Source organism: Fopius arisanus, unplaced genomic scaffold, assembly GCF_000806365.1.
Source record: "Fopius arisanus strain USDA-PBARC FA_bdor unplaced genomic scaffold, ASM80636v1 scaffold00417, whole genome shotgun sequence".
NCBI lineage: Eukaryota > Metazoa > Arthropoda > Insecta > Hymenoptera > Braconidae > Fopius > Fopius arisanus.
The window spans coordinates 18,337-27,602 of NW_011888156.1; the positions used below are offsets into that span (position 1 = coordinate 18,337).

General features: G+C 41.9%; 1 non-coding gene across 1 annotated transcript; it reads right to left on the reverse strand.

Annotated features, from left to right (window-relative positions):
- Positions 1-9,175: 9,175 nt before the first annotated feature.
- On the reverse strand, positions 9,176-9,249 carry TRNAM-CAU (transfer RNA methionine (anticodon CAU)). Its single transcript has one exon. It is a non-coding gene; the product is annotated as a tRNA-Met (tRNA).
- Between the last annotated feature and the right edge of the window lie 17 nt (positions 9,250-9,266).

Sequence of the window (9,266 nt, forward strand, 5' to 3'; positions counted from 1 at the left end):
AATTATATAGAATCAAATAAAAGATCACTCTAAATTGTCAAGAATCACATTGTTCTAAAGGAATATCAATTACAAGTTGTACAAAAGATCGGCATAAATAAACATTCTGAGTAGACATTGAAAATCTGGCTTAAAAGAGTTGAAAGTACCCCTCTGTCCCAGACATTTTAATTAACGCTTTCAGAAACGAAAGGAATATAAGAACTATTTGCATCTTATAAGGAAAAACTTCGACAAACTTTTCGGGAACGAGTCCATGAGCAACACTCCGACTCAAATTATTTTTATTACCGTTAATTCGGAGGCGCATTTATTTTAACAATAAAGAACGTGGTTTCCCGACCACTAGTCCCGGACATAACAATACTCTGTATCATGTTACCGTATGTGTTCTTATCTGTTTCAGTTATAAGACTCATGTTAGGTAACTTCTTGAACATTAATTTAATTAGACCAGGTGTTAATGTATATTTTTCACCTATGAGGGACATTGAATTTTCATGAAATGTGACCACAGAATCACCAAATTTCATATTGTTTTTCAACAGACGTACTCCATACTCGGTATCCAAATCAGTCTTTTCACGCTCTGTATTGAATCGATCTAAATACAGTTGAAGAAGCTTTTGTGAAGCTATAACAGATTCCTTTTTGGTTGATGGACCGCGATCCACCGGGGTCATTGCTTTTATTGGGGATATTTTTTTCATAGGAGTGCTTGTATGTGCGCTTGCCATATCAGATGCGATGTCTTCCAGAGATTCATATTGAGAAGGACTCTCATAGCCAACATCATCCATATCTTTAGGCATTCGAACAGCTAATTTTCCCTTTTTTTCCTGCCTATTATGTAAACTCAACGACTGATTCACCAATTTCTCGAGAGCAGGTATTACGGGCTGGAGCCCCTAATACTTCACTCATAGTTTTTTGAGTAGTACTTCTATCCAATTTTATCATTTGATGCTTACGGCGAATGGCATCACTTGCTTCGGTGATATTTCGCAAAATATTCGTCTCCTTCTTCAAATTTTCAGTCTGCATGTTGACACTTGTGCAGTCACATAGTAACTATTATCAATTCCTTAAAATAGTCTATATCTATCTTTTTATAAAGCAATCGAATCCTTTTCGATACCGACCCTCCTCAAATTCACTATCTTTATCAATTACAATGAAATCATATTTGTCTTCATTCCAACATTTCGCACACAAATCTTTGAATGCTATGAATGGCATGTCAGTATTCACATGATCTTCATAAATGTGCTTTAAATTTATTTCGTCTTGACGGAAGAGTATCAGTAAATTTGTATTGTCACGTACAAGATGTTTCGGAATACGGGCATATGTTTGACATAGATAGAAACTATGAACATCACTATGTCGTCCCATGCAGAAAAATGCTCGCATATTATCTTGTTTTTCACATGCCACATCATCGAAAATCATGATAGAATTTGGGTGAGCATTTTCTGGACTAATGACTTCATCATGTTCACTAAATGCAAAATAACCTATTTCCTTTATGCTACTGAGTAAATATTTTAGAAACTGATATTTTGGTTGATTTAGAGATTTTGAATAAACATAGATATTCTCAAATCTTAACCCATTGGGATGAATTATTAGAGCCAGTAGAGCGTTCGTTTTTCCACAATTTGAGGGTCCACAAATAATGGCTCGCACACTATTAGATAACAGAGGTCCATGATGCTTTGCCTCACTCTTTTTTTTTGCGTCAAGTTATCAAAATTCATTATTGGAAGTTGTGTATTCTGCTTCTTCAATTTCATCTTTAATGGCTGATCAACAAACTATAAATACTGCTCATTTATAGGTACCGGTACCACTCACTCATTACCAGTTCGTATTGAATCATCATCATAGCTACCCTGTTCTGAAGGCTTACATATTTCCAATCAGATCCCAACGAATTATTCAGTTCCGAACTCTTTGATGTTCTAGCAATTAGTAGTACAGAGGCCTATAAATATGCATTATTTATCCCCCTCACACCTCAGTTCGCATTTGGATATGAAGGTATGCAAACGCAAGAGACGGTGTCACGGTAGAGGTTTACTGAACAGTATCATCAACAAACTTCCTGTTCAATTACATATACCAAGTTACCAATATTGTGGTCCTGGAACAAAATTACAGAAACGATTGAGGCGAGGTGATCCTGGCATAAATCAACTTGACGCAGCCTGTAAAGAACACGGTATTGCCTACTCGAAAAATCAAAATATCCTAACTGCACGTCACGAAGCGGATAAAATTCTTGCGGAGAGAGCGTGGAAACGAGTTTTATCAAAAGACGCAAGCTTGGCTGAAAAAGCTGCTGCGTGGGGTGTAGTCAATACCATGAAGGTAAAAACCTTCCTCGGTATGGGTATGAAAAAGAATTGTGGTGCTGCAAAGAAAAAAAGGAAACGTGGTGGTGCTATGAAGAAGAAAGTGTCTTTGCATCAAATCATTCGAGCAGCGAAGACTTCCATGCGTCCCGGAACGCATGCTATCAAATCAGCTCTTAAAGGAGCACGTGAAGCAGTTAAAGAAATTGGTGGTAGAAAGCGAGAGCAATCGCCCATATTTTACCTGTACCAACCAAAATTGGGGGTGTGTTACCCTTCCTTATACCTCTTTTTGCTGGGTTGAGTGCCACTGAGGCTCTGGCAGGTGGCGCTGCAGGTATTACGAAAGCTATCAATGATGCTAAGGATGCTAAAAAAAACGCTACAGGAGAGTATGAGACAATCAAGCAATGGAGGCGATTGCACTGGGCAAAGGTTTATACTTGAAACCTTATACAGGGTGTCCCAGAAGTACGTGCCGATACTTAACCGGCATGTACAGGGGGTGAGTCTGACCCAAAAAGTCCTTTACCACTTTTGGATCGGAAGCACCCCTCCGGAGATACTAGGGTAAACAGGACAGCCAATGACGTTGCCACGTTAAGCGGCAGTACGTCGGTGTGGCTGTCGCGCTCGAGTGTGAGTGATTCCCCTTCGAGCCAGAAGGAGGCGGGATCAAGTTCCACGTTCACCCGTGAGCGTGAGAGAGAAGGCATGGTATTCTCTCTCACTCTCTCGCATCACTTCGCGGCAATGTTCTTGCAGTTATCTTTTAAACAATTGGGTTTTTGGGAATTTTCCATTGATTATTATTTGTTGCAAATTGAATTTGCAACAAAATAATCTCATGGAAAAATCACCTAAGCCCAATTGTTTATTTAATATCAGCAACAAACAGTTTGATCGCTTTTAAATGGTATAAAAAACACGATGGGCCGTACGGCATTTTTCCATCGGATGTTTTTTGTTGAAAATTCGATTTGCGACAAAAAATAATCAATGGAAAAATCCTGTTTTTTCTGAGAAGAATGTTTTTTCAGGGAACTCAGCGATCGTTTTTTTTTCTTCCGTCTCTTGTTACACCAATGTTTCTCTGTCCTTTTTTCACCATCATGCGATCGCGCCCACGAGTCTTTTGTGTAAAGGATTTTCACGATATTCGTCGTCGACGTAGTCATTCGTTGTGTGACCTTGAAGTTATCAACATTGTGACAATGGTGCGTTTTACTCCAACGGAATACGCGGATATGGCCGTTTATGGCTTAGCGGGTGGAAATGGTGCGGAAGCTGTCCAGATTTATGCGGAGCAGTTTCCCAAGTGAGTGGTTCCCGATCCGCGAAGTTTTCGAAATGCTTTTCAACGGCTGAGGGAGGGTAACGTCCTCCCAAGCCACGGCGAAGGGCGTCCAAGACCTGCGGATGGCGTACATCTGGAAGAGGCGATTCTCCAGAGAGTCGAGGAGTCTCCGGAGCTGTCCGTCCGGGGAATCGCGTCATCTGTCGGCGCTTCCACTTCGACAGTGCACCGGGTGATGAGGCTTAAGGGTTTACACCCCTGGAAACTTACCCCGGTGGAGTAGCTTATGCCAGAAGATCCAGAAGAAGCGAGTGAACTTCTGCCAATGGCTCCTTGACAAAAGTCGCGATCCAGAATTCATGGGCAATGTATGCTGGACAGACGAGAAGCTTTTCGTAAGAAAGGGGATTATCAACCAGCACAATGAGCATCATTGGACTTTTGAAAATCCCCGTCTTAGGAAAGAAACGAATTTCCCGTTTCGTTGGGACACCGTGAATATCTGGGGAGGAGTCATTGGTGACGAAGTTCACATTCACTACCTTCCAGGACGTCTTGACGTAAGTATTCTTTATTCAGTTACAATAAGGATTTTTTTTTATATCTAAATTTTATTTGTTTGTGTTTCAGGGTGGCAATTATCTGGGATTTCTCCGAGATCGCCTGAATACTATCGTCGTGGACGGTCCTGCCGACAATGCTGTGTGGTTCCAGCACGACGGAGCTCCAGCCCATACGTCTGTGGTCGTGGTCGACCAATTGGACGAGTGGTTCCCAGATCCCTGGATCGGGAACAGGAGCGACCGGGACCGGGGTGGACGTCGGCAACCACCAGTTGCGTGGCCTCCGCGTTCTCCAGATCTCTCTCCGCTGGATTTTTACTTGTGGGGGACTCTGGAGGCCCGGATATACGCGCAGCATCCAGGGACTCAGGAGGAGGGGATAGTTCTGCCTTCTCCTCAAGAGGGCCAGGCTCTGCCTTCATGCAGGTTGAGGACACCTAGAAAACATGCTGTAGGAAATGCCTGCCTCTGTCACACCTTCACCGGATGGACGAACTTCAATCGGCCCTTTTCAGGGCCACCAATTCATTTTTAACGTGGATCCTTCTCCATTTTCGCTGCCTTACAGTCGTTCGGAATTTTCTCCGAAAATTACACCCTCTTCATCAATTATCTAATAAACAATGGACTTTCGGAGTCTTTTCCATTGATTATTTTTTGTCGCACATCGAATTTGCAACAAAAAACATCTGATGGAAAAATGCCGTACGGCCCATCGTTTTTTTTAATAACATTTAAAAACGATCAAACGGTTTGTTGCTGATATTAAATAAACAATTGGGCTTAGGTGATTTTTCCATGAGATTATTTTGTTGCAAATTCAATTTGCAACAAATAATAATTAATGGAAAAACCCCAAAAACCCAATTGTTTAAAAGATAACTGCAAGAACATTGCCGCGGAGTGATGCGAGAGAGTGAGAGAGAATACCATGCCTTCTCTCTCACGCTCACGGGTGAACGTGGAACATGATCCCGCCTCCTTCTGGCTCGAAGGGGAATCACTCACACTCGAGCGCGACAGCCACACCGACGTACTGCTGCTTAACGCGGCAGCGTCATTGGCTGTCCTGTTTGCCCCAGTATCTCCGTAGGGGTGCTTCCGATCCAAAAGTGGTAAAGGACTTTTTGGTTCAGACGCACCCCCTGTACCTGCCGGTCAAGTATCGGCCCGTACTTCTAGGACACCCTGTAGAAAAGACTTGGGTCTCCATTTAAAAAACGCATAAAGCTACCACATCGTGCCCCCACCGATGCTGATATATTAAAATACGCTAAAGCTATGAAAATTCTACATTTTCTTGGTGTATCCATGAGGAATGAAATGCCTAAGACTGGTCCGCACAAATACGAATCAGCGATCATTAATCTCGATGATAAGAATGGACTTGGTACGCATTGTGTTGCATATAAAAAACGAAAAAATGAAATTTTCCACTTCGACAGCTTTGGTAATCTTCAACCACCCCAAGATTTAATGAATTATTTCGGTGTTGGTAGTATTTTTAAATATAATCATAAGCGGTATCAAGAGTATGAAACAGTGGTGTGTGGTCACCTATGTCTAAAGTTCCTCGATGGAGAATTGTGGAACGAGCATTGGAGATGCCCGTTAGAATCCCCAAATAAAATTAAGAAATAGAGAGAGGGTGACACCATTTGGATACAGGTTAGGTTTAGGAAAATTTGGATTCCCCCCTTTCGGGGTGGTTTAGAGTAGGTTAAGGGTGAGAGGAATTTTTAGAGGGTGATAGACTACGCCCTCCGGGTCGGGTAGGTCCGGCTGAAAAGCCGGCGCTCTAAGAAAAAGGGTTCTAGTGATTAATTGGTACGGGTGGAAGGCCGTACGGGGTAAAAATATTAACAACCCCGACAGATTGCCAAAGACTGCCAAGACTGAATACGGGTGGAGGGCCGCTCGGGATAAAATCAGTCATTATCCCGGCGGATTGCCAAATAAATTAAGGGTTAGTAAAATAAAATTAGGTTTAAGAATTAGGAATAAGGGTCTTTTAATTCCGAGAATCCCGGAGAACCGATTCGGAAGAAGAAATGAGGGCAATAGATGAATTTTTGGATTGGGCAATTAATTCAAATTTGAATTAATTCCCCCGCGAAGGGCTTGGCCCATAATAAGGTACAGGGATCCACCAATCGACACCCGATCGATTGGTAGGCGTGATTAGGGGGTCAGCGCAACGGGACACTGACCTCCGAAAACCAGTTACGCATTAACCGCGAGAACATAAGCACGTGAGTAACAAGTGAAGCTCCCAGGACGTGAGGAGAGTGATACAGTGCACCACCCAGGATACCAGGACAATTAGCTGCAGCCAGGATGGTCCTGATGCGAAAAAGGAAGGCAGCAAGAAGATCTACCGTGAGTTTTTACGGTTTTCATTGTATATTTTCCTTTTTTTTGGCGGCTCCCTGATAATTATTGGTGGTTATGAGATTTTTCCGAACCATGGAAATGGCATCGGTTGTGTCCCCCAAATTTTGGGTGGTTTTGAAGAGGTTTGTGGAGGGTTTTTCCGAATAATTTCGGCCTGCATTATCCCCCAGTGCGGATGGGAGGTCATTGGTGTAAATTGTGGGATTTTGAGGGTATTTTCATGGTGTTTTTTGGGAAAAGTTTTCCACAGCCAACGAACAAAGCCAGTGGTTCTCCCTCGTGGCGCAATCGAGGTCGCCAACGGGCGGTTATGTGCAACAGGTGGGAAATCGCGCGTTAAATTTCCTCGTGGTTATTAATTGCTTCAACGGGTCTAATAATGTACCCTTACGCCTAAATTTTCATGGGATTGCGGGGAATAATGTCCCGGATCAGATGGTTCAGGGTTTTCCGGAATCTGCTGAGCGGATTCCGAGTTATCGAATTTTAAGGGAAGTTAGATTCATTTTGTGGGTTTCTCTTCGCTGCTAACCGAGCTGTGAGGCATAGTGCCGTCTCTCTTGTTCTCTCTCTCTTTCTCGCTCGCGCTCACTCGTTGAGGGTCCGATTCCGGGAAATTATCGATTTCCCGGGCGAAAATAATATTTCGGTTATCCCTCGGATCGATAATCCTTGAGGCCGCATTCCGACGAGATTATTCGGTGTGAGTATGGGACAGTCAACAAAATATTTCGTGTCTTGTTAAATAATTTATGTTCACGGCGATTTAATGAGCCAGTTGAAGTTGTATTTGTATTTTTGTTAGAAAATACCTATTTCGCGATAATTGAAAAGGAGACTTAAATTTGGATTCGGAGATTTTTGGCTGGAACGTGATATTTAGAGGAAGTCAAAAATGGCTAATGAGATTCGGAAGCAGTTTGATATTATACAATTGTTTATCATTGATTATTATTGTACCGAATTTTGACATGAATAGCGGAACAGGTAAGGACAATGTTTTTGTTGCACTGATTTATTCCTCGCCTCCTTTTTCCTTTTTTGGCATTTTTCCCGATTTTTGCAGTAACCTTGCCTCCCATCTACGATCCACCCCTCTCTCCGCGACTGGCATACTGAGCGACCCCAGGACCGTCACCTTTCCCCAAAAGCCTAATTACCCTTTCCGTTCCCTTCAGGTTTCCTTTTTGATCTTAGAGTATAGTTTCGAGTTAGAGTTTTAGAAGTTTGAGGTACGATTTTCGACGCAATGAATTTCGAGGTTAGTTAAGTTTAGGATTAAGGACTTTTTCCGGTTTGGTAATTTCGGACAAAAATTACCTGGCGCCCATAAGGTTAAATTTTAGCAGGTTTTATTAGGCTTAGGGGAAGTAGGGCGAAGGTAATGGGCATTTTTCATTCCCCGGGAAAATGTCACGTTAAAATTGCTATAAAATATGAACACATTTCCTTATAAGAATCAATTGTATGTTAACGATGATGAGTGAATCTTTCACCTTAACATTTTCAGGCACCTCATCAGTACTGGAGGCTCATTATTTTCCTCCTATTGAATTATCCCCGTTGAAGAGTTATACTCTTATATCTACTCAATGCTATGTTCGTGATCAAGTCATTGAGATACCTATAGGAAGCTATGAAATTGAAGATATCGAAAATTTTTTGATTGCCAAACTAGCTGAACATGACATATCAATTAGTCTTAAACCTAACAATAATACTTTGAATAGTATCATCAAGTGTAGCCAAAAAATAGATTTTAACAAGGAAGATTCTATTGCTCATTTACTGGGATTTGCTCTAAAGATCCTCACACCTCATGTTACTCATCAATCCGATTTGCCAGTAACAATTCTCAGGGTCAACTCACTGCGAATTGAATGCAACATCACTACTGGAGCCTACATCAATGAGCAACGAGTACACACTGTACATGAATTGTTTCCAACGGTTCCACCAGGATATAAGATCATTGAAGTGCCATCAAACATCATTTACCTTCCAATCGGCGTACAAGCAATAGATCATCTCCAACTGAAAATTGTCGATCAAGAAGGTCAACTGGTGAATTTCAGAGGAGAAGATATAACAATATGGCTCCATATGAAAACATAAAATGGGTAATGTTTTCAATTCCAAGCTGGCAGGCAGTTATAAAAGTGAGCCATCATTCCCAATCCGAAACAGTCAACGAAAACTGCTCAAGGGGTTGACATCACAGAATATCAAATTCCTGAAGAGTGTAAACCTCAAACTTCGAAAACGAAGAGGACAGTAAGGGAAACAATTCGTACATTTTCCTGTTTTTGCATCATCCATTGCCATGGAACAAATCCTAAATATACAAAAACCCATCATTTTTGATGAATCGATTGCGCACTATGAAATACATGCGCATCAGCCATTTGCTTCAGCAACTTTCAACAACAATGATGAAATTCGCATTGCTGTTCAACATCAAGACTTATGCTTATTACCAAATAGAAGCTCACTGCATATACATGGACGTTTAACTAAGCCCAATGGAGAAGCTGTTACTCACAAAAAATTACTGAAAAAGTGGATAGTCCAGACCGGGACTTGAACCCGGGACCTTCCGATTATGCATCGGGTGCTCTCCCAACTGAGCTATCCGGCTCCTAGCCATTTCTTCAA